At 47.5% G+C, this 24,834-nt stretch overlaps 1 pseudogene; it reads right to left on the bottom strand.

Moving 5' to 3' along the window:
- The window catches only part of LOC139532047 (ribonuclease 3-like), a 146,544-nt pseudogene that overhangs the window by 104,755 nt on the left and 16,955 nt on the right, over nucleotides 1-24,834 (bottom strand).

Genomic DNA, 24,834 nt, shown 5'->3' with positions numbered 1-24,834 from the left:
CGTTTTCTATGTCTGCCATATATAACCATGCTTGAGAAAGCTTACGCCAGGTGTTACAATTAAATACTAAAATGTAATTATGTCTCCGGTGTCATCAATGTAAGAAGCATCTTAAGATGATACATATTTGGTGGCGAGGATGACTATGGATGACTGCGTTGGATTTGTTTTCCACAAATTCAAAGGAGTGTTTGGCATGCGATGCTGGATGTGAGACTCAAGTGAGAGGTGTAAGATCCTGAATGATTGAGTCCCTGGATACGGGTAGGATAGATTATTGACTATGTGATGGGAGAGCGAATTTGAAAAGATAGTTTTGGCAACAATAGGCTCGCAACCGCCATTTGACCCTGAACATCAGGAATGGGAGGAGTACTGTGAAATAAAGAAACATTTCTTTGCTGCTAGTAAAATAACTGATGCCGCTATACAGAAATCTGTCACACCCTGATCTGTTTCACCAATGTTTGTGATTGTCTCTACCCCCCTCCAGGTGTTGCCCATCTTCCCCATTATCCCCTGTGTATTTAAACCTGTGTTCTCTGGTTGTCTGTTGCCAGTTCGTCTTGTTTGTTTAAGTCAACCAGCGTTTTGTGTCTCAGCTCCTGCTTTTTCCAGTCTCTTTTCTCGCCCTCCTGGTTTTGACCCTTGCCTGTCCTGACCACTCTGCCTGCCCCTGAGCCTGCCTGCAAACCTGTACCTTTGCCCCCCTCTGGATTACCAACCTTTGCCTTACCCTGACCCTGAGCTTGCCTGCCACCCGGTACTGTTGCCCCACCTCTGGTTTACTGACCCCTGCCTGCCTTGACCTGTCTATTGCCTGCCCCTGTTGGAATATTTAACTATTGTTTATTTGACGTGGTCTGCATCTGGGTCTTACCTTCATACCTGATAGTACAAACTGGCCATGACTGACCCAGCAGACCTGGACCAGTTGCACAACACCATCTCCTCCCAAGGAGCCTCCATTGGCTGGCACGAGGAATTGCTTTGTGGGGTGATGGAGGGGGTCCAAACTTTGGCTGAGGGCCATGACCAGGCATTGGACTTGCTGCTGGAGCAATTCCACGGGTCGTCTGGGGGGCTGCCTGCCACAGTGATAACCCCACCTTCCCGGGAGTCATCTGTATTCGCTGTCGGGACCTGAAACCAAGGTTATCAAGGACTACATTGGGTACTCACTAGCTACTAGATTTATCTGTCCCTCTTCCTCCTGCTGGTGCTGGGTTCTTCGTCGTGGAGAAGAACGACAAGACCCTGCGCCTGTGCATTGACCACCGGGGACTCAATACATCACTGTAAAGAACCGTTTTCCACTACCACTAATTTCCTTGAACTTCGAGCCACTCCAGAGGGCCACTGTTCTCCAAGCTGGATCTATGTAACGCCAACCACCTGGTGCGGATACAAGAGGGAGACGAATGGAAGACCACCAACACGGCCAGCGACCACTACGAATATCTGGTCATGCCCTTTAGCCTCACCAACGCCCCTGCTGTGTTCCAGGCTCTGGTGAATGATGTTCTCCATGACATGCTGTACTGGTTCATCTTCGTCTACATTGATGACATCCTCGTCTTCTCCCGCTCCCACCAAGAACATGTGCTCCGTGTCCGGCAGGTTCTCCAGCGCCTTCTGGAGAACCAGTTGTTCGTTAAGGCAGAAAAGTGTGAGTTCCATCGCTCCACCATTTCCTTTCTGGGCTACATCATCTCTGCCGGGAGCATCAATGTGAAAGCGGTGGTGGATGGCCTCAGCCTACGTCTAGGGTGCAGCTGCAACGTTTCCTAGGGTTTGCCAACATTTATCGCTGTTTTATCCGGGGTTAGAGCACTCTGGCCTCCCCCGTCTGTCCTCACCTCTACCAAGGTTCCATTCACATGGTCCATGACCGTGAATCGGTCATTCAGGGACCTTAAAACACCACTTCACCACGGCTCCGATCCTGGTTCATCTGGACCCTTCCCGTCAGTTTGTGGTGAAGGACAATGCTTCAGACGTCGGAGTGGGGCTGTTCTGTCCCAACGTTCTGCCCTGAACCTAAAGCTGCATCCCTGCACATTCTCCCACCGCCTCACCACCACAGAGAGAAATTACGATGTGGGGAATCGGGGACTCCTCGCGGTGAAGATGGCATTGGAGGAATGGATGCACTTGCTCGAAGGGGCGGAACATCCGTTCATTGTGTGGACCGACCACAAAAACCGGGAGTATCTCCGCACTGCCAAGCGCATCAACTCTAGGCAGGCGAGACGGCTCTGCTGTTTATACGGTTCAACTTCTCCCTCTTCTACCGGCCAGTGTCCAAGAACGTCAAGCCAGATACCATGTCTTGCCGCTATAACCCCACGGCTACCACCCCGAAGCTCGAGACCATCCTTCCCACCTCATGCCTGGCAACGACACTCTGCTGGGGTGTAGGGAAACAGGTCCGGGAGGCGCAGCGGTCCCAGCCAAACCCTGGGGGGCCCAGATAACTGGAGGTTTGTGCCTGATGCTGTCCATTCTGCGGTCCTGGAGTGGGCCCATTCCTCCAGGCTTGCCTGGCACCCGGGCTCCCGGCGGACCCTGGCCTTCGTGCGACAATGCTTTTGGTGGCCTACCATGGTTCCGGACGTCGCCACCTTTGTCGATCGCCTGCCTGGTCTGTGCACGGAATAAGAACCCTCGACAAGCTCTGACAAGCTCCGGCTGGCCTCCTCCAACCTCTACCCGTCCCTCATCGCCACTGGTCTCACTACTCCCTGGACTTTGTCACAGGTCTCCCCCCGTCTAATGGCAACACCGCCATCCTGACAGTGGTGGATCGCTTTTCCAAGGCAGTACACTTCATTCCTCTCCCCAAGTTACCCTCTACCAAGGAGATGGCCCAGCTCATGGTGCAGCACGTCATGGATTGCCAGTGGACACGGTCTCCGACCGCGGTCCTCAGTTCTTGTCCCGGTTCTGGAAGTCATTCTGCATGCTCATTGGGTCATCGGCCAGCCTGTCCTCTGGGTTCCACCCCTACTCTAAAGGCCAGTCGGAGCGAGCCAACCAAGACCTCGAGACCACCCTGCACTGCCTGGTCTCCGCCAACCCCACCATCTGGAGCCAGCAGCTGGTGTGGGTGGAATATGCCCGCAACACCCTTCTGCCACAGGTCTATCACCGTTTGAGTGTTCCCTTGGGTATCAGCCCCTGCTCTTCCCTGAGCAGGAAGAGGTCGGCATACCTTCTGCCCAGATGTTTGTCCGCCACTGTCGTCGAACCTGGAGAAGAGCCCGGTCGGCCCTCAAGACCACCTCCAGGTATCGACGACAAGTGGATCGCCATCGGACCCCGGCTTCCCGGTATCGTCTCGGGCAGAAGATATGGCTATTTACCCGGGATCTGCCCCTCCGTGTGGAATCCCGCAATCTTCTCCCCCGGTTTATCGTCCCGTTCCCCATCTCCAAGATCGTTAGTCCCTCTGCTGTACACCTTCTGTTTCCCTGTACCCTTCGTATACATCCCAACTTTCATGTGTCCAGTGTCAAACCCATGTCTCACAGACCTTTGTCTCCCCACTCCAGGTGTCGCCCATCTTCCCCATTACCCCCTGTGTATTTGTACCTGTGTTCTCTGTCTGTTTCCAGTTCGTCTTGTTTGTTCAAGTCAACCAGTATTTTGTGTCTCAGCTCCTGCTTTATCCCTCTTTTCTCACCCTCTTGGCTTTGACCCTTGCCTGTCCTGACTCCGAGCCCACCTGTCTGACTATTATGCCTGCCCCTGCCACTGATCCTGCCGGCCAACCTGTACCTTTGCCCCCTTCTGGATTACCAACAACAGCCTTACCCTGACCCTGCCTGCCACCCGGCACTGTTGCCTTGACCTGTCTATTGCCTGCCCCTGTTGGAATATTAAACTATTGTTTATTCGACGTGGTCTGCATCTGGGTTTTACCTTCATACTTGATAGAAATCCAAACTCATAAGCATTGTTGGTGCATAGACATACAGCTTAATGAGAAACCTGTTGAGCCCAGTAGCCAGGATAAGTCATTCATAGATCTAGTCAAACTATTAAAAGATCACTTCAAACCCATTGAAACAGTGCAATGATTCAAGTTTGATTGACGCATGAGAAACCTACCGAATCAGTATGGGAATATGTGGCTGAGTTGAGAAAACTAGCATTGGACTGTAACTATGGGAATACATTATCGCAAATGCTACGCGATCGGCTGGTGTGTGGGGATAATGATGACAGGATACAAATACCCTTGTTGTCAGAGCCTAGTCTCACGTTTGAGAATGTACTCAAACTGGCCCAGGCCATGGAGTCCGCGAATAGAAATGCACTGGATTTGCAGGCAAGTGGGGCAACTGCGTGCCATACAGTAAAGACAAGTAGCTCTGGGAGCGCTGAATTTCAAAGAGGGGAAAGCCGCGGGGCAGCAGCCATTTACATTTACATTTAAGTCATTTAGCAGACGCTCTTATCCAGAGCGACTTACAAATTGGTGCATTCACCTTATGACATCCAGTGGAACAGCCACTTTACAATAGTGCATCTAAATCTTTTAAGGGGGGGGGGGGATGAGAAGGATTACTTTATCCTAGGTATTCCTTAAAGAGGTGGGGTTTCAGGTGTCTCCGGAAGGTGGTGATTGACTCCGCTGTCCTGGCGTCGTGAGGGAGTTTGTTCCACCATTGGGGGGCCAGAGCAGCGAACAGTTTTGACTGGGCTGAGCGGGAACTGTACTTCCTCAGTGGTAGGGAGGCGAGCAGGCCAGAGGTGGATGAACGCAGTGCCCTTGTTTGGGTGTAGGGCCTGATCAGAGCCTGGAGGTACTGAGGTGCCGTTCCCCTCACAGCTCCGTAGGCAAGCACCATGGTCTTGTAGCGGATGCGAGCTTCAACTGGAAGCCAGTGGAGAGAGCGGAGGAGCGGGGTGACGTGAGAGAACTTGGGAAGGTTGAACACCAGACGGGCTGCGGCGTTCTGGATGAGTTGTAGGGGTTTAATGGCACAGGCAGGGAGCCCAGCCAACAGCGAGTTGCAGTAATCCAGACGGGAGATGACAAGTGCCTGGATTAGGACCTGCACCGCTTCCTGTGTGAGGCAGGGTCGTACTCTGCGGATGTTGTAGAGCATGAACCTACAGGAACGGGCCACCGCCTTGATGTTAGTTGAGAACGACAGGGTGTTGTCCAGGATCACGCCAAGGTTCTTAGCGCTCTGGGAGGAGGACACAATGGAGTTGTCAACCGTGATGGCGAGATCATGGAAAGGGCAGTCCTTCCCCGGGAGGAAGAGCAGCTCCGTCTTGCCGAGGTTCAGCTTGAGGTGGTGATCCGTCATCCACACTGATATGTCTGCCAGACATGCAGAGATGCGATTCGCCACATGGTCATCAGAAGGGGGAAAGGAGAAGATTAGTTGTGTGTCGTCTGCATAGCAATGATAGGAGAGACCATGTGAGGTTATGACAGAGCCAAGTGACTTGGTGTATAGCGAGAACAGGAGAGGGCCTAGAACAGAGCCCTGGGGGACACCAGTGGTGAGAGCACGTGGTGAGGAGACAGATTCTCGCCACGCCACCTGGTAGGAGCGACCTGTCAGGTAGGACGCAATCCAAGCGTGGGCCGCGCCGGAGATGCCCAACTCGGAGAGGGTGGAGAGGAGGATCTGATGGTTCACAGTATCGAAGGCAGCCGATAGGTCTAGAAGGATGAGAGCAGAGGAGAGAGAGTTAGCTTTAGCAGTGCGGAGCGCCTCCGTGATACAGAGAAGAGCAGTCTCAGTTGAATGACTAGTCTTGAAACCTGACTGATTTGGATCAAGAAGGTCATTCTGAGAGAGATAGCGGGAGAGCTGGCCAAGGACGGCACGTTCAAGAGTTTTGGAGAGAAAAGAAAGAAGGGATACTGGTCTGTAGTTGTTGACATCGGAGGGATCGAGTGTAGGTTTTTTCAGAAGGGGTGCGACTCTCACTCTCTTGAAGACGGAAGGGACGTAGCCAGCGGTCAGGGATGAGTTGATGAGCGAGGTGAGGTAAGGGAGAAGGTCTCCGGAAATGGTCTGGAGAAGAGAGGAGGGGATAGGGTCAAGCGGGCAGGTTGTTGGGCGGCCGGCCGTCACAAGACGCGAGATTTCATCTGGAGAGAGAGGGGAGAAAGAGGTCAGAGCACAGGGTAGGGCAGTGTGAGCAGAACCAGCGGTGTCGTTTGACTTAGCAAACGAGGATCGGATGTCGTCGACCTTCTTTTCAAAATGGTTGACGAAGTCATCTGCAGAGAGGGAGGAGGGGGGGGGAGGGGGAGGAGGATTCAGGAGGGAGGAGAAGGTGGCAAAGAGCTTCCTAGGGTTAGAGGCAAATGTAGAGAGGAGGGAGTGAAAGGATGCCAGGTCCGCAGGGAGGCGAGTTTTCCTCCATTTCCGCTCGGCTGCCCGGAGCCCTGTTCTGTGAGCTCGCAATGAGTCGTCGAGCCACGGAGCGGGAGGGGAGGACCGAGCCGGCCTGGAGGATAGTGGACAGAGAGAGTCAAAGGATGCAGAAAGGGAGGAGAGGAGGGTTGAAGAGGCAGAATCAGGAGATAGGTTGGAGAAGGTTTGAGCAGAGGGAAGAGATGATAGGATGGAAGAGGAGAGAGTAGCGGGGGAGAGAGAGCGAAGGTTGGGACCGCGCGATACCATCCGAGTAGGGGCAGTGTGGGAAGTGTTGGATGAGAGCGAGAGGGAAAAGGATACAAGGTAGTGGTCGGAGACTTGGAGGGGAGTTGCAATGAGGTTATTGGAAGAACAGCATCTAGTAAAGATGAGGTCGAGCGTATTGCCTGCCTTGTGAGTAGGGGGGGAAGGTGAGAGGGTGAGGTCAGTGGAAAGAAGGAGGCAGAGAGGAATGAGTCAAAGGTAGACGTGGGGAGGTTAAAGTCGCCCAGAACTGTGAGAGGTGAGCCGTCCTCAGGAAAGGAGCTTATCAAGGCATCAAGCTCATTGATGAACTCTCCGAGGGAACCTGGAGGGCGATAAATGATAAGGATGTTAAGCTTGAAAGGGCTGGTAACTGTGACAGCATGGAATTCAAAGGAGGCGATAGACAGATGGGTAAGGGGAGAAAGAGAGAATGACCACTTGGGAGAGATGAGGATCCCGGTGCCACCACCCCGCTGACCAGAAGCTCTCGGGGTGTGCGAGAACACGTGGGCGGACGAAGAGAGAGCAGTAGGAGTAGCAGTGTTATCTGTGGTGATCCATGTTTCCGTCAGTGCCAAGAAGTCGAGGGACTGGAGGGAGGCATAGGCTGAGATGAACTCTGCCTTGTTGGCCGCAGATCGGCAGTTCCAGAGGCTACCGGAGACCTGGAACTCCACGTGGGTCGTGCGCGCTGGGACCACCAGATTAGGGTGGCCGCGGCCACGCGGTGTGGAGCGTTTGTATGGTCTGTGCAGAGAGGAGAGAACAGGGATAGACAGACACATAGTTGACAGGCTACAGAAGAGGCTACGCTAATGCAAAGGAGATTGGAATGACAAGTGGACTACACGTCTCGAATGTTCAGAAAGTTAAGCTTACGTAGCAAGAATCTTATTGACTAAAATGATTAAAATGATACAGTACTGCTGAAGTAGGCTAGCTGGCAGTGGCTGCGTTGTTGACTTTGTAGGCTAGCTGGCAGTGGCTGCGTTGTTGACACTACACTAATCAAGTCGTTCCGTTGAGTGTAATAGTTTCTACAGTGCTGCTATTCGGGGGCTAGCTGGCTAGCTAGCAGTGTTGATTACATTACGTTGCGTTAAAAGAACGACAATAGCTGGATAGCTAACCTAGAAAATCGCTCTAGACTACACAATTATCTTTGATACAAAGACGGCTATGTAGCTAGCTATGTAGCTAGCTACGATCAAACAAATCAAACCGTTGTACTGTAATGAAATGAAATGAAAATGTGATACTACCTGTGGAGCGAAGCGGAATGCGACCGGGTTGTTGAGTGCGGAAGTTCTATTCGGTAGACGTTGGCTAGCTGTTGGCTAGCTAGCAGTGTCTCCTACGTTAAGGACGACAAATAGCTGGCTAGCTAACCTCGGTAAATTAAGATAATCACTCTAAAACTACACACTCTAAACTACACAATTATCTTGGATACGAAGACAGCAAAGACAACTATGTAGCTAGCTAACACTACACTAATCAAGTCGTTCAGTTGAGTGTAATAGTTTCTACAGTGCTGCTATTCGGTAGACGTTTGCTAGCTGGCTAGCTGCTGGGCAGATAGCAGTGTAGACTACGTTAGGACGACGGAATACGATAATTACGCAATTAACTTTGATACAAAGACGGCTATGTAGCTAGCTAAGAAGAAATTGCTAAGATTAGACAAATCAAACCGTTGTACTATAATGAAATGTAATGAAATGTAATGAAAAGTTATACTACCTGCGGACCAAAGTGCGAATGCGACCGCTCGCTCCAACCCGGAAGTTACCGGGTTGGAGCGATAGAGACTTATCGCTGCAAAGGCAAACACACAGTGTTTGACTATAAGTTCAAACATGAAAAGTGTTATGACTGTGGGATAATAGGACACATTGCGAGGGCGTGCCGCAATAAGAAAAAGCGACGGGCTACAGAAAAGGAAACAGACATAAGGAAACCAAATACTTCGCAATGCTTTAGCTACTGCTCAAATCAAGAGATAGAAAGTGAAAGTGAGTGCGTAGACACAGAGCAAGCGTTCTCAATGTACAGTGAGTATGAAAAAGGTGAAGCCTTTCGTTGTGGAAATGGGAATAAATGGACCTAAGTTACCGTTTGAAATAGACAAAGGATGTAACGTCACGCTGATGAACATGTCCCAATTCAATGAGAAGTGGAAAGAAGTTGAAGTGCCTACACTGAGAGACACCCCCATTAAACTCCAAACGTACACAGGGGAGAAGATCACTGTGATTGGAGTTGCTGATGTTCAAGTGGAATATCAAGGACAAAAGGCAGACTTTTCTATCTTAATAGTGGACGGTACTGGCCCCAGCTTACTAGGGAGAGGGTGGTTGGAAGAAATACAATTGAACTGGGATGAAATCAAACATGTCACCACAGAGACAGTGACACTGCAGCAGGTGCTTTCAAAGTATGAATGTGTTTTCAAAGAAGAGCTAGGGACATTAAATTGGGTTCAAGCTATCATTTATGTTGCTGCAGATGCTACTCCCAGATTCTATAGGCCAAGATCAGTTCCATATGCCATGAAGCCTAAAGTGGATGTGACAGACTCTTAGCAGAGGATATAATTATTCCTGTCAAGTTGTTACCATACTCAAACCAGATTGTTCAATCAGATTATGCGGTGACTACAAGCTGACTGTACATAGAGCTTCATCACTGGAGCAGTACCCTATGCACAAAGTGGAGAATTTGCTTTCAACATTCACCGGAGGGCAACAATTCACAAAACTGGACATTACTCACGCATATCAGCAAGTGCTAATGGATGAAGCGTCACAGAAGTACCTGACCATAAACACCCACAAAGGAATGTTTACCTATAAATGCTTACCTTTCAGGGTGTCTTCCGCACCAGCTATCTTCCAAAGAACCACGGAGGGAGTTCTGCCGGGCATACCCAAGGTAGCAGTTTACCTCGACAACATTCTTGTCACGGGAGTCACAAAGGAGGAACATCTCAGAAACTTGGGTGAAGTTTTGAGGGGGATGGAAGAGGCCGGTCTCCGGCTGAAGAGGAGCAAGTGTACACTGTTAGCTGATGAAGTGCAGTACCTAGGTCGTAAGGTGGACCCCAAGCGCCAAGGGGTTACACACTGTAAAAGCTAAAGTGAGGGCTGTCGTGGAAGCTCCAGCTCCGACAAGTGTTAAAGAGCTGAAAACCTATCTAGGCTTACTGAACTATTACAATCGCTTCCTCCCTAACCTCTCTACCCTCTTAGCTCCACTGCATCAACTGTTAAGGAAGTTTGTGGCCTGGAAATGGTCAGAAAGACAGGAAGAAGCTTTTGCAAAGTCAAAGGTGTTACTACAATCAGCAGAAGTGCTGGTGCACTACTCAGCAGACAGAGACCTCATCTTATCATGTGACGCCTCATCGTATGGTATGGAGGCGGTGCTATCACACCGGATGGAAAATGGTGCAGAGAAACATTGTCAAGAACATTGTCGCCAGTGGAGAAAAAGTACTCCCAACTGGACAAGAAAGGACTGGACATATTCGGAATACAGAGATTCCACAAATACTTATACAGGAGAGCATGCACTATTGTGATCGACCATAGGCCTTTAATATCTCTGTACCATGAACAAAAGCCAGTACCACAAATGGTCTCTCCAAGAGTTCAACGTTGGACTGTGTGGCTCAGGGCCTACGAGTACAGAATCATTTACAAGCCAGGTAGATACCATGGGAATGCTGAAGTTCTGAGTAGGCTGCCCCTTCCAGAAATCATTGCTCAGGAAAGTGAAAATGACCAAGTCTTGATGATTGGTGTGTTGGATAATCCACCGGTGAAGACAGCACAACATCAGGCAATGGACTTCAAAGGATATGACATTATCACAAGTGCATGAATTTATCCTGAAAGGATGGCCTACAGTGACAGAGCCACAGATCATGCCTTACTGCACTCGCCGCTTGGCCTTGAGTGTTCGAGATGGGTGTGTTCTGTGGGGTTCAAGAGTAGTTATCCCACCACAAGGGCAGGGTATGCTACTGAAGTTGTTGCACCAGTCGCATCCAGGTATGTCGAGAATGAAAGGCTTAGCGAGGTCATACGTCTGGTGGCCAAAGATGGACCAGGATGTACATTTACATTTACATTTAAGTCATTTAGCAGACGCTCTTATCCAGAGCGACTTACAAATTGGTGCATTCACCTTATGATATCCAGTGGAACAACCACTTTACAATAGTGCATCTAACTCTTTTAAGGGGGGGGGGGTTAGAAGGATTACTTTATCCTATCCTAGGTGGCTAATGAGGTTAGCCTGTGTGCAGATTGTCAGAGTAACAGGAAGTCACCCCCCACCGAGCCATTACATCCATGGGAATGGCCGGAAAAACCATGGACACAACTACATGTGGACTACCCTGGACCCTTCCTAGGGAAAATGTTCCTTGTGCTGATTGATTCTCATTCAAAGTGGATGGACATTTACCCCATGAATACGTCAACATCCCACGCTACGATTGAGAAGTTGAGACAAAGCTTCAGTGTCATGGGATTGCCTCAAATGTTGGTTAGCGACAATGCTACTTGTCTTACCAGCACTGAATTCACAAGTTTCATGAAACAAAATGGAATTCAGCATGTAACGTCGTTCCCTTTTCACCCATCTTCAAACGGATTAGTAGAACGTGGGTTCAGACCTTGGAGGGGATGAGGAAGATGCAAGGGGACAGTATTGATACAAAGGTGTCCAGATTCTTGTTTAGCTACATGATCACTCCTCAAGCTATAACTGGGTTGTCACCTGCAGAAATGCTGAAGTCAAGGAGGTTAAGATCAACCATGGATTTCATCAGGCCAGACCTGAAAGTGAAAATACAACAAAAGCAATGGAATCAAAAACGGGATCATGACAACAGAGCCAAACTCAAAAGTTTCTCACCTGGAGACGATGTCTACATGAGAAACTATGGGTTTGGTCCTAAATGGATTCCAGCTACAATTGAGTATTGCTCAGGACCTTTACTGTGATCGTCGGAAGTGGACAAAGACTAAGGAGACACGTGGATCAGATCCAAGCTCAAATTCTAGTTCCATACGTGGACATGTATCAATGCTTAAATGAGCAGGACAGGACATTGGAACGTTCCACAATGATGCAGTTGGACAAACAACCTGAGACCAAAAGGTCTTCCTGTCACCACAAGTCCGGGACGACCTCCTTTTGTGAAGTCTCCACAAAAATACTTTGTTTCGCCATCAAAGGGTGAAGTGCGATTAGAGAGATGTCCGCCAGACTATTTCAGATCGTAAGGGAGATAATGTTCGGAAAAAATGTAATATAAAAATAGCATGTGATTGTTAAGAGAGAATCTTAAAATGTTAGTTGGCTGCTTTAGCTTAGAAAGGAATTAAGTTGGGTTATTAGCATTAAAAGGGGCAATGTAGTAACCTGGTATACTTATGTTTACCAATAGATAGCAGTGTTGACTCAAGTCGGGGGTTTGCTTTCCGTTATCCTTAGCCGTTTTCTACGGGTGTGTAAGGGAGGCGAAGTCAGGTGCAGGAGAGTAGCGTTTAGTAACAGGCACACTTTTATTCTGTTCCAAAACGACAGCACAAAATACAAATAAACGTGCCCAAAACACAGAACATGAACAAAAATCAGGCGCGTGGGAAATACCCACATAACATACAACAATATCACACAAAGACATGGAGGGGAACAGAGGACTAAATACATGCAGTGTGATTATGAAAGCCAGGTGTGTATGGAACAAGACAAAACAAATGGAAATATGAAAAATGGAGCGGCGATGGCTAGAAAGCCTGTGACGTCGATCGCCGAAAGTCGCCCGAACAAGGAGAGGAGCCAACTTCGGCGGAAGTCGTGACAGTCTGCCATATATAACCATGCTTGAGAAAGCCTCAGGAAGCTTACACCAGGTGCATTAGGGAATGGTACTCTAAGATACAATTAAAAACTAAAACATACTTACGTGTCTGGTGTTATCAATCTAAGAAGCATACTAGATATGGAAAGACCTGAAAATAGCTGTGCAGCAACACTCCCCATCCAACCTGACAGAGCTGCAGAGAAGAATGGGAGAAACTCCCAAATACAGTTGTGCCAAGCTTTTAGCGTCATACCCAAGAGACTCAAGGCTGTAATCGCTGCCAAAAGGTGCTTCAACAAAGTACTGAGTAGAGGGTCTGAATACCTAAGTAAATGTGTCTTTTTTTTTATTTGTCTTTATGGGGTACTGTGTGTAGATTGATGAGATTTTTAAAATATTTAATCCATAGAATAAGGCTGTATCTTAACAAAATGTGGAAAAAGGTGTCTGAAAACTTTCTGAATGCACTGTAGTATGCTTACTTACTTTCTCGTGTTTTTCTTATTTCTGTTTCTTGTGTGTTATTGTTCTAACTTATGTTATTTTTAGTATTGCATTGTTATTGGGTTTAGAGCTTGTAAGAAAGGCATTTCACTGTACTCACTGTGCACGTGAAATTAAAATGTGAAATCATGAAAAAATGTCACGATAACTATTTGACACACTGGAAAGAGTCAGAGAGTACACAGTGGCAGAATACCTGACCACTGTGACTGAAACAAAATTAAGAAAATCCTTGACCCAGGACAGATTAAGAGAGCATAGCCTTGCTATCGAGAAAGGCCGCCATAGGCAGACCTGACTCTCGGGAAAAGACCAGCTATAGGCACACTGCCCATAAAATGAGGTGGAAACAGAGCTGCAAATCACAGACCGACAAAGAATTTTAAAACATATCTAACATTGGTAAATTCCCAGCAAGAATTTTTACCTGTTGCCTTGAGAGCACAAACAACATTGTAAATACAACCGATACGTATATTTATTTTTCCAACCAATTATGCTTCAAATATTTGCACATTTTTAAAACACTGTACACAGCTGATAACATAACATTTGAAATGTCTTTATCTGTTTGAAATCTTTGAGTGCAATGTTCTAATTGTTTTGAAGTTTGCTTCTTCTCATTTTTGTTTATTTCATGTGCTTTGGCAATTTAAACATATGTTTCCCATGTCAATAAAGCCCCTCTGAATTGAAAAGAGAGAGACAGCAAGATAAAGGGGTCTTCAAGAGCCCTTGGAGCTAAAACAGAAAGTGTCACAAAAGAAAAGGTACATCGAGAAGAGCAATTTTAACACAAGTGTTTGTGTGTGCATTCTCGCGTGTGTGTACGCCCGCACATCAGCGTACGTCTCGGCATGTGGAGACTGTTTCGAGTTAGAGATCCAAAAATCACTGGAGGCTCCTCTCTTGCCTCTCATCCTCTCTGACAGCTAGGCTCTGTTTCACTGAATAAACAGGTGGGCATCAAACTTTCTCTTATACAGATAGCATGAGAGAAATAGAGACATGTAGAAATGGAGAAAGATCAGGCCTATGCCCCTTCTGCCCCCTGCCCCCTTACAGCAAGGACCTCAACATGACATGCCACACATATGCCCAGGCTGTGAGAACAGGAAAATGCTCAACCCCCACTAATACACCCACCCAAGCCATATCCTGCGACCTAAGAGGCTTGCACCAGATGCCCCCTAGGCACAACCTGGCACTGTACATATTCAATAGGCTTTGAGGGGACTCCAACAGTAGGTAAACCTACAGTTGAAGTCAGAAGTTTACATACACTTCGGTTGGAGTCATTAAAACTTGTTTTTCAACCACTCCACAAATGTCTTGTTAAACAAACTATAGTTTCGGCAGGTCAGTTAGGACATCTACTTTGTGCATGACACAAGCAATTTTTCCAACAATTGTTTACAGACAGATTATTTCACTTAATCACAATTCCAGTGGGTCAGAAGTTTACATACATTAAGTTGACTGTACCTTTAAACAGCTTGGAAAATTCCAGAAAATTATGTCATGGCTTTAGAAGCTTCTGTTATGCTAATTGATATAATTTGAGTCAATTGGAGGTGCACCTGTGGATGCATTTCAAGGCCTACCTTCAAACTCAGTCCCTCTTTGCTTGACATCATGGGAAAATCAAAAGAAATCAGCCAAGATCTCCGCAAATTTTTTTGTAAACCTCCACAGGTCTGGTTCATCCTTGGGAGCAATTTCCAAATGTCTGAAGGTACCACATTCATCTGTACAAACAATAGTACGCAAGTATAAACAGCATGGGACCACGCAGCCGTTATACCGCTCAAGAAGGAGACGTGTTCTGTCTCCTAGAGATGAATGTACTTTGGTGTGAAAAGTGCAATCCCAGAATAACAGCAAAGGATCTTGTGAAGATGCTGGAGGAAACCGGTACATCTCAAAGCTCTGACCTCAATCCTATAGAAAATTTGTGGGCAGATTTGAAAAGGCGTGTGCAAGCAAGGAGGCCTACAACATGACTCAGTTACACCAGCTCTGTCAGGAGGAATGGGCCAAAATTCACCCAACTTATTGTGGGAAGCTTGTGGAAGGCTACCAAAATGTTTTTGACCGTGTTAAACAATTTAAAGGCAATGCTACCAAATACTAATTGAGTGTATGTAAACTTCTGACCCACTTAGAATGTGATGAAAGCAATAAAAGCTGAAATAAATAATTTTCTCTACTATTATTCTGACAATTTACATTCCTAAAATAAAGTGGTGATCCTAACCGACCTAAGACAGGGACTTTTTACTGGGTTTAAATGTCAGGAACTGTGAAAAACTGAGTTTAAAATGTATTTGGCTTGAGGTATATGTTAACTTCCGACTTCAACTGTACATCTCATCTCTTGGCAGCAGCACTGTACAGTAGACTACTTTATCACCAACCTGAACCCAGAGTCTCTCAGACCTTTCAGTCAGCCCACTGACACCCCTGTCAGATCACTGACAGCCCAGCAAAATCACAGCCTACTTCAATAAAGCAATACTCAATCATGAGGCATCAAAGCTGAACAAAACACATACTATAAAGAAATGCCATAGATTGAAGGAAAGTTGTGTAGAAACCTACCAGAAAACAGACTACTTCCTGGACAAAATGTTTCACTGCAATAGTGAAGGTGTAAACTTGACAGTAGAAACCTAAACGGTATATTTCAGCTTCCCTATCAAATGTAAACATTTAAACCAAGACAACCTATGAAAATGAACAGCAATGAGATTGAGGAAGAAAGAGATTGAGGAACCTATCCAAACAAAAACACAGAGACCCAGAAAACCTGAGCCTACGCCTTCACTATAGTGAAACACTAAAAACAGTATAGAAATACAGTAAGGAAAAATAAAGAACAGCATGTCAGAAACCAGTTACTGAAGAATCCATAGAATCAAACCACTTCTGGGAAAATTGGAAAAAACTAAACAGACAACAACATGAAGATATATCCACTATATATACAAAAGTATGTGGACACCCCTTCAAATTAGTGGATTCGGCTATGTCAGCCACACCCATTGCTGACAGGGATATAAAATCGAGCACACAGCCATGCATTCTCCATAGACAAACATTGGCAGTAGAATGGCCTTACTTAAGAGCTCAGTGACTTTCAACGTGGTACCATCATAGATTGCCACCTTTCAACAAGTCAGTTCGTCAAATGTATGCCCTGCTAGAGCTTCCCAGCAACTGTAATTGCTGTTATTGCGAAGTGGAAACGTCTAGGAGCAACAACGGCTCAGTCCCGAAGTGGTAGGCCACACAAGCACACAGAATGGGAACGGAGAGTGCTGAAGAAAGTAGCACGTAAAAATCATCTGTCCTTTGTTACAACACTCACTCCCGAGTTCCAAACTGCCTCTGGAAGCAATGTCAGAACAATAACTGTCCATCGGGAGCTTCATGAAATGGGTTTCCATGGCCGAGCAGCCGCACACAAGCCTAAGATCACCATGCGCAATGCCAAGCGTAGGCTGGAGTGGTGTAAAGCTCGCCACCTTTGGACTCTGGAGCAGTGGAAACACGTTCTCTGCAGTGATGAATCATGCATCACCATCTGGCAGTCCGACAAACTAATCTGGGTTTGGTGGATGCCAGGATAATGCTACCTGCCCAAATGCATAGTGCCAACTGTAAAGTTTGGTGGAGGAGGAATAATGGTTTGGGGCTGTTTTTTGTGGTTGAGGTTAGGCCCCTTAGTTCCAGTGAAGGGAACTCCACAGCATACAATTCAATTCTAGATGAGTATGAGCTTCCAACTTTGTGACAACAATTTGGAGAAGGCCTTTACCTGTTTCAGCATGACAATGCCCCATGCACAAAGTGAGGTCCATACAGAAATGGTTTGTCAAGATCAGTGTGGAAGAACTTGACTGGCCTGCACAGAGCCCTGACCTCAACTCCATCGAGCACCTTTGGGATGAATTGTAACGTTGACTACAAGTCAGTGGCCGACCTCATGCTTGTGGATGAATGGAAGCAAGATCCCGCAACAATGTTCCAACATCTAGTGGCAAGCCTTCCCAGAAGAGTGGAAGCTGTTATAGCAGAAAAGGGGGGACAAACTCCATATGAATGCCCATGATTTTGGAATGAGATTTTCGACGAGCAGGTGTCCACATACTTTTGGTCATGTAATGAAGGTAAAACACTTCTCCAATCTTTTTGGCCTTACAACAAATAACAAACAGCAAAAACATATACATAATCAATTACCAAAGTACCGTACAACAGACCATGTATTCACCCTGCACACCCTTCTTGACAAACAAACAAACAAAGCAAAACAAAAGTAAAGTCTTCTTTGCTGATCATGCTTTGCTGATTTCAAAAAAGGTTGACTCAATTTGGCATGAGAGTCTGATATACAAATTGATTGAAGGCGGTGTTGGGAGGAATACATACAGCATTATAAAATCCATGTATACAAACAACAAGTTTGTGGTTGTTTGAATACACCGGGGTGAGACAGGGATGCAGCTTGAGCCCCACCATCTTCAACATGTATATCAACGAATTGGTGAAGGCTCTAGAACAGTCTAAAGCACCCAACCTTACCCCACTAGAATTTGAAGTCAAATGTTTACTGTTTGCAGTTGAGGGCCAAGAGCAGCACCTAGATCTTCTGCATATATTCTGTCAGACTTGGGAACCTGACAGTTAATCTCAATAAGACAAAAATAATGGTATTCCAAAAAAAGGACCACAAATAAAAATTCCACCAAGACACCGTTATCACAAAAAAACTATGCCTACTCTGCCTAAACATCAGCACCACAGGTACATTCCACAAAGTTGTGAACGATCAAGGCAAGAAGGGCCTTCTACGCCATCAAAAGGACCATCAAATTTGACATCTCAACTAGCAAAAAAAATACTTGAATCAGTTATAGTACCCATTGTCCTCTATGGTTGTGAGGTCTGGGGTCCACTCACCAACCAAGAATTCACAAAATGGGACAAACACAAAAAAGCAGAATTCTGCAAAAACATCCTCAGTGTACAATGTAAAACACCAAATAATGCATGCAGAACCGAATTAGGGTGTTTATCAAAATCCAGAAAAGAGCTATTCAATTCTACAACCACCTAAAAAGATGAAGTGATTCTCAAACCTTCCATAACAAAGCCCTCACTTACAGAGAGATGCACCTGCAGAAGAGTCCCCTTAGCCAGCTGGTACTGGGACTCTGTTCACAAACACAAACAGACCCCACAGAGCCCGAGGACAGCAACCCAATTAGACTGAACCAAATCATGAGAAAACAAAAAGATAATTACTTCACACAAACTGGAATTTTATTTGGCACTAAACAAAAAATACACAGTGGCAGAATACCTGAACACTGTGACTGAGTCCAAAATCAAGAAAACTTTGAGTATGTTCAGACTCAGTAAGCATGGTTTTGCCATCAAAGAGGTCAACATAGGAAGATCTGGCTCTCAAGAGAAGACAGGCTATGGGTACAATGCCTACAAAATTAGGTGGAAACAGAGCTACTCTTTCTAACCTCCTGCCAAATGTATGAGCATATTAGAGACACATATTTTCCTCAGATTACACAGACCCATAAAGAATTTGAAAACAAATCTAATCTTAATAAACTCCCATATATATTAGGTGAAATTCCAGTGTGTCACCACAGCAGCAAGATTTGTGACCTATTACTACAAGAAAAGAGCAATCGGTAGAGCACAACCTATATTTATTTGCCCTTTCGTACTTCAACTATTTGCACATTGTTACAACACTGTACATGCACAATAATATAACATTTGAAACGTCTATATTTTTTTTTTTTAACTTGTGAGTGTAATGTTTACTGTGAAAGGAAAATCCCACCCCAAAACTACATTTCGGTATTTGATTCATTAGTCCATTGTTGATATACTCCCAAAATGTTTGCTTATCAGCTATCGAGATTTCTAGATATGTACATTTCAAAATACAGACATATGATGCAAAATCCATCATCAAAGACATATGATGCTGCGTTTTGCAGTATTTTGAAAGAAATACCAACATATTGTTTTTGGGAGGATTGTTTATTTCCCCTGTATATTTCCTTTTTGTTTATTGTCTGTCACTTGCTTTGAAATTCTATGTAAAATTCTATGTATAGAAAGAAAGAAGAAATGAGAGGACTAGTCTCTCTCTCGCTCTGAGCAGCTATGGGACTGAATAGATTACTAAGCTGCTCTCGCAGCCAATATGAACAAGTATGGTTGGTGGCCCGGGGCACAGAGAAAGGCGAGGGACCATTCCGATCCAAGACGCAACACAGCACTACTCTCAACAATGTTTGCCTCTCATTTCTTGCTCACTTTAATTTTCTCTTTTCTTTTTAAATCCACCCAACTGTGTCCCAAATGGCACCCTATTTCCTACACAGTGCACTACTTTTGACCAGAGCCAATCGGGAAACCCATAGGGCCCTGATGAAAAGTAGTGCACTATATAGGGAGTAGGTTGCCATTTGGGACGTAATCTCCATTGCTTATCAGGGGAGTGGAGGAATGGCTGAAATGGTTTAATCAAGATGGTGATAAGATGGGAAAAGCTGCCGACACTGCACACTCTCCAGGACCGAGCGCTGCTTAGCTCCCCTACTGTTGCCTGCCGCCCAAGGGAGATAGAGAGGAGACTGTCCCTACAGAGAGCTTAGTCTGTGTGGGGTGTGTGTGTGTATGTGATACTCTAGGGACTGCCTGTCCAGCCAGAGGTCAAAGCCCATCTATAGAGAGATCAATAAAGCTGCTTAATGTGTCTGGACCTAACGGGAGTTATACTGCACACACATACACACTGACCTGGATACAACACTCTGGTTCGAGCATGGTCACGCACACACACACACACACACCTGTGAAGTACAGAGACAGATGGATGGACACACTCACCTATGAGGGCTTCAAAGCAGGTGGCCATGGCGGGTCTCAGGTCTGACTCCCTGTAGAGGTCTGGTCTGTGCACATAAAACATGAAGCGATCCAGCTCCAGTTTCTGGCAAAGCACGAAACATACCAACACATACAGTCACAATCTATGCCATGCAGTACTGGGAACGACAACAGTTTTCTGACCTGGTTGGCTAGTTCAGGCTAGCGGGATAGCTTAATTTCCATCACGGCATACTGTAACACACAATTGTGGGAGCAAATAACACAATCACCGTTTTCTCCTGACCTTATTTTTGTCTTTGATAACTGCCACTTTGATATTTACCCGATACAGAGATGGTAGAGGTGGTGAAAAGAAAGCTGTCTGCTAACCCTAATGTCTAGCCCAAACCTAAAACTTTTTTTATACAGTTTTACAATATAGCAAATTTTGACTTTGCAGCTGGCCTATCTAAGGAAAATAATAAATGTCAACCTGTCTCTCAAATCAAACTTTATTGGTCGCATACACATATTTAGTAGATGTTATTGCGGATGTAGCAGAATGCTTGTACTGTTCTGTATGTCACTCAGCTACAGTACATACTGTAAACATACTGTAAGGGGCCTGTAATCTACACAAAATCCCCCATAATGACAAAGTGAAAACATGTTTTTAGCAATTTTTGCAAAGGTATTGAGAATTAAATACAGAAATATCTAATTTACATCATTCACACCAGAGTCAATACTTTGTAGAAGCACCTTTGGCGGCGATTACAGCTTTGAGTCATTTTGGGATTTTCTCCCATTGTCACGCCCTGGCTTTAGTATTCTTTGTTTTCTTAATTATTTTAGTTAGGTCAGGGTGTGACATGGGGAATGTATGTGTTTTTTGTAGTGTCTAGGGTGGTTGTAAGGTTTAGGGGGTTTATTAGAGTAGTTGGGTTTATGTTTAGTATAGTAGTCTAGCTGTGTCTATGGTTGAGTGTAGGTATCTAGGAAAGTCTATGGTTGCCTGAATTGGGTCTCAATTAGAGACAGCTGGTTATTGTTGTCTCTGATTGGGAGCCATATTTAAGGCAACCATAGGCTTTAGCTGTTTGTGGGGAATTGTCTATGTTGAACGTAAGTAGTTTGTGTGTACACTTGCGTTTGTAGCTTCACGGTCGTTTGTGTGTACACTTGCGTTTGTAGCTTCACGGTCGTTTGTGTGTACACTTGCGTTTGTAGCTTCACGGTCGTTTGTTGTTTTTGTATAGTTTGTATAAGTGTTTCGTTTCATGTTCATCTTCGTCGTTATAATAAAAGAAGATGGCTTATTTTCCACATGCTGCGTTTTGGTCCGTCTCCCCTCCACACGATCGTGACAGAATTCCCCACCAACATGGGACCAAGCAGCGTAAATCAAGGCAGAGTGGCTGGAAGCCCGAGAGGCTACCCGAAAAATTTCTTGGGGGAGGGCACACGGGGAGTGTGGCTGGGTCAAGTGGGAGAATTGAGCCAGTTCCCCGTGCTTACCATCAGGAGCAGTTGGCTAAACGAAGGTATGAGTCGGAGAATGTGGAGGAGTTATTGGACAGATTGGAGGAAAGTGAAAGGATGGGAGATTATGAGACATTTGAGGAGTTGTTGGTGTTATTGGAGGAGAGCGAAGAGAGAGAGATGTTGATATGGGGGAGCATACAACCAGGTAAGGTTGGGAAGCCTCCTGTGCGTCTCCTGAGCCCTGTACGCACTGTTCCTTCTTCCCGCACTCTTCCTGAGGTGCGTGCCCTCAGCCTGGTACCACAAGTACCGGTACCACGCACCAGGCCTATAGTGCGCCTCGAGAGTCCAGTGTGCCCTGTTCCTCCTCCACGTACTAGCCCTATGGTGCGTGTCTCCAGTCCGGTACCACGCACCAAGCTTCCTGTGTGTTCCCAGAGTCCTGTGCGTCCTGTTGCTGCTCCCCGCACTAGCCCTGAGATGCGTGTCCCCAGCCCGGTACCACCAGTTCCGGCACCACGCACTAGGCCTAATGTGCGTCCCCAGGGTCCAGTATGCCCTGTTCCTTCTCCCCGCACTAGCCCTGAGATGCGTGTCCCCAGCCCGGTACCACCAGTTCCGGCACCACGCACTAGGCCTAATGTGCGTCTCCAGGGTCCTGTATGCCCTGTTCCTTCTCCCCGCACTAGCCTGAAGGTGCGTGTCCTTAGCCCGGTGCCTCCAGTTCCGGCACCACGCACCAGGCCTACAGTGCGCCTCATCCGGCCAGAGCCATCCGTCTGCCCAGCGCCATCTGAGCCATCCGTCTCCCCAGCGCCATCTGAGCCATCCGTCTCCCCAGCGCCATCTGAGCCATCCGTCTCCCCAGCGCCGTCTGAGCCATCCGTCTGTCCCGAGCCATTAGAGCCGCCCGTCTGTCCCGAGCCGTCAGAGCCGTTAGTCAGTCAGGAGCCGCTAGAGCCATTCGTCAGACAGGATCTGCCAGAGCCGCCAACCAGACAGGATCTGCCAGAGCCGCCAACCAGACAGGATCTGCCAGAGCCGCCAACCAGACAGGATCTGCCAGAGCCGCCAACCAGACAGGATCTGCCAGAGCCGCCAACCAGACAGGATCTGCCAGAGCCGCCAACCAGACAGGATCTGCCAGAGCCGCCAACCAGACAGGATCTGCCAGAGCCGCCAACCAGACAGGATCTGCCAGAGCCGCCAACCAGACAGGATCTGCCAGAGCCGCCAACCAGACAGGATCTGCCAGAGCCGCCAGCCAGCCACGAGCAGCCAGATCCGCCAGCCAGCCATGAGCAGCCAGATCCGCCAGCCAGCCACGAGCAGCCAGATCCGCCAGCCAGCCACGAGCAGCCAGATCCGCCAGCCAGCCACGAGCAGCCAGATCCGTCAGCCAGCCACGAGCAGCCAGATCCGTCAGCCAGCCACGAGCAGCCAGATCCGTCAGCCAGCCACGAGCAGCCAGATCCGTCAGCCAGCCACGAGCAGCCAGATCCGTCAGCCAGCCACGAGCAGCCAGATCCGTCAGCCAGCCACGAGCAGCCAGATCCGTCAGCCAGCCACGAGCAGCCAGATCCGTCAGCCAGCCACGAGCAGCCAGATCCGTCAGCCAGCCACGAGCCGTCCAGCCAGGATCCGCCAGAGCCGTCCAGCCAGGATCCGCCAGAGCCGTCCAGCCAGGATCCGCCTGAGCCATCCAGCCAGGATCCGCCTGAGCCGTCCAGCCAGGATCCGCCAGAGCCGGCCAGCCAGGATCCGCCAGCCAGCCAGGATCCGCCAGAGCCAGCCAGCCAGGATCCGCCATTCAGTCCGGTGCTGCCCTTCAGTCCGGTGCTGCCCTTCAGTCCGGAGCTGCCGTACCTCAGTCCGGAGCTGCCCCTTATCCTGGGGCTGCCCCTTATCCTGGGGCTGCCCCTTATCCTGGGGCTGCCCCTTATCCTGGGTCTGCCCCTTATCCTGGGGCTGCCCCTTAGTCCGGGGCTGCCCCTTAGTCCGGTGCTGCCGTACCTCAGTCCGGAGCTGCCGTACCTCAGTCCGGAGCTGCCGTACCTCAGTCCGGAGCTGCCCCTTATCCTGGGGCTGCCCCTTATCCTGGTGCTGCCCCTTATCCTGGTGCTGTCCCTTATCCTGGTGCTGCCCCTTAGTCCGGTGCTGCCCCTTAGTCCGGTGCTGCCTCTTAGTCCGGTGCTGCCCCTTATTCCAGTGGGGTTAAGAAAGCGGGTAGTGACTATGGTGGGGTGGGGACCACGACCAGTGCCGGAGCCGCCGCCGTGGACGGACGCCCACCTAGACCCTCCCCTAGACTATGTGCTGGTGCGCCCGGAGTTCGCACCTTAAGGGGGGGGGTTATGTCACGCCCTGGCCTTAGTATTCTTTGTTTTCTTAATTATTTTAGTTAGGTCAGGGTGTGACATGGGGAATGTATATGTTTTTTGTAGTGTCTAGGGTGGTTGTAAGGTTTAGGGGGTTTATTAGAGTAGTTGGGTTTATGTTTAGTATAGTAGTCTAGCTGTGTCTATGGTTGAGTGTAGGTATCTAGGAAAGTCTATGGTTGCCTGAATTGGGTCTCAATTAGAGACAGCTGGTTATTGTTGTCTCTGATTGGGAGCCATATTTAAGGCAACCATAGGCTTTAGCTGTTTGTGGGGAATTGTCTATGTTGAACGTAAGTAGTTTGTGTGCACTTGCGTTTGTAGCTTCACGGTCGTTTGTTGTTTTTGTATAGTTTGTATAAGTGTTTCGTTTCATGTTCATCTTCGTCGTTATAATAAAAGAAGATGGCTTATTTTCCACATGCTGCGTTTTGGTCCGTCACCCCTCCACACGATCGTGACACCCATTCTTCCTTGCAGATTTTCTCAAACTCTGTTAAATTAGATGATGAGTGGTGGTGAGCAGCAATCTTCAAGTCTTTCCACAGATTTTCTATGGGATTCAAGTCTGGGCTTCGACTTTCACATTCTTGTTTTATAGCCATTCTAGCGTTGCTTTGGCTGTATGCTTAGGATTGTTGTCCAGTTGGAATGTAAATCTTTGCCCAAGTCTTTGGTCATTTGCACTCTAAAGCAGGTTCTCATCAAGGATTTGCCTGTATTTGGCTCCATTCATTATACTCTCTATCTTTACCAGTCTCTCAGTCCCTGCCACTGAAAAGCATCCCCATAGCATTCTGCCACCACCATGCTTCCTGGTAGGGATGTGTTAGATGGGTGAGGAGCTGTGCCTGGTTTTCTCCAGACATGGCACTTTGCATTCAGGCAAAAGAGTAACATTTCTGTCTCATCAGACCACAATCTTTTGCCTTATGATCTCAGTCTTTCACGTGCCTTTTTGCAAACTCCACTCGTGCTGTCATGTGCTGTCACCACAGCATACGGTCGATGGAAA

This window comes from Salvelinus alpinus, chromosome 10 (genome assembly GCF_045679555.1).
Source record: "Salvelinus alpinus chromosome 10, SLU_Salpinus.1, whole genome shotgun sequence".
Lineage (NCBI taxonomy): Eukaryota > Metazoa > Chordata > Actinopteri > Salmoniformes > Salmonidae > Salvelinus > Salvelinus alpinus.
This window is presented reverse-complemented; position numbering and strand designations above follow the sequence as displayed.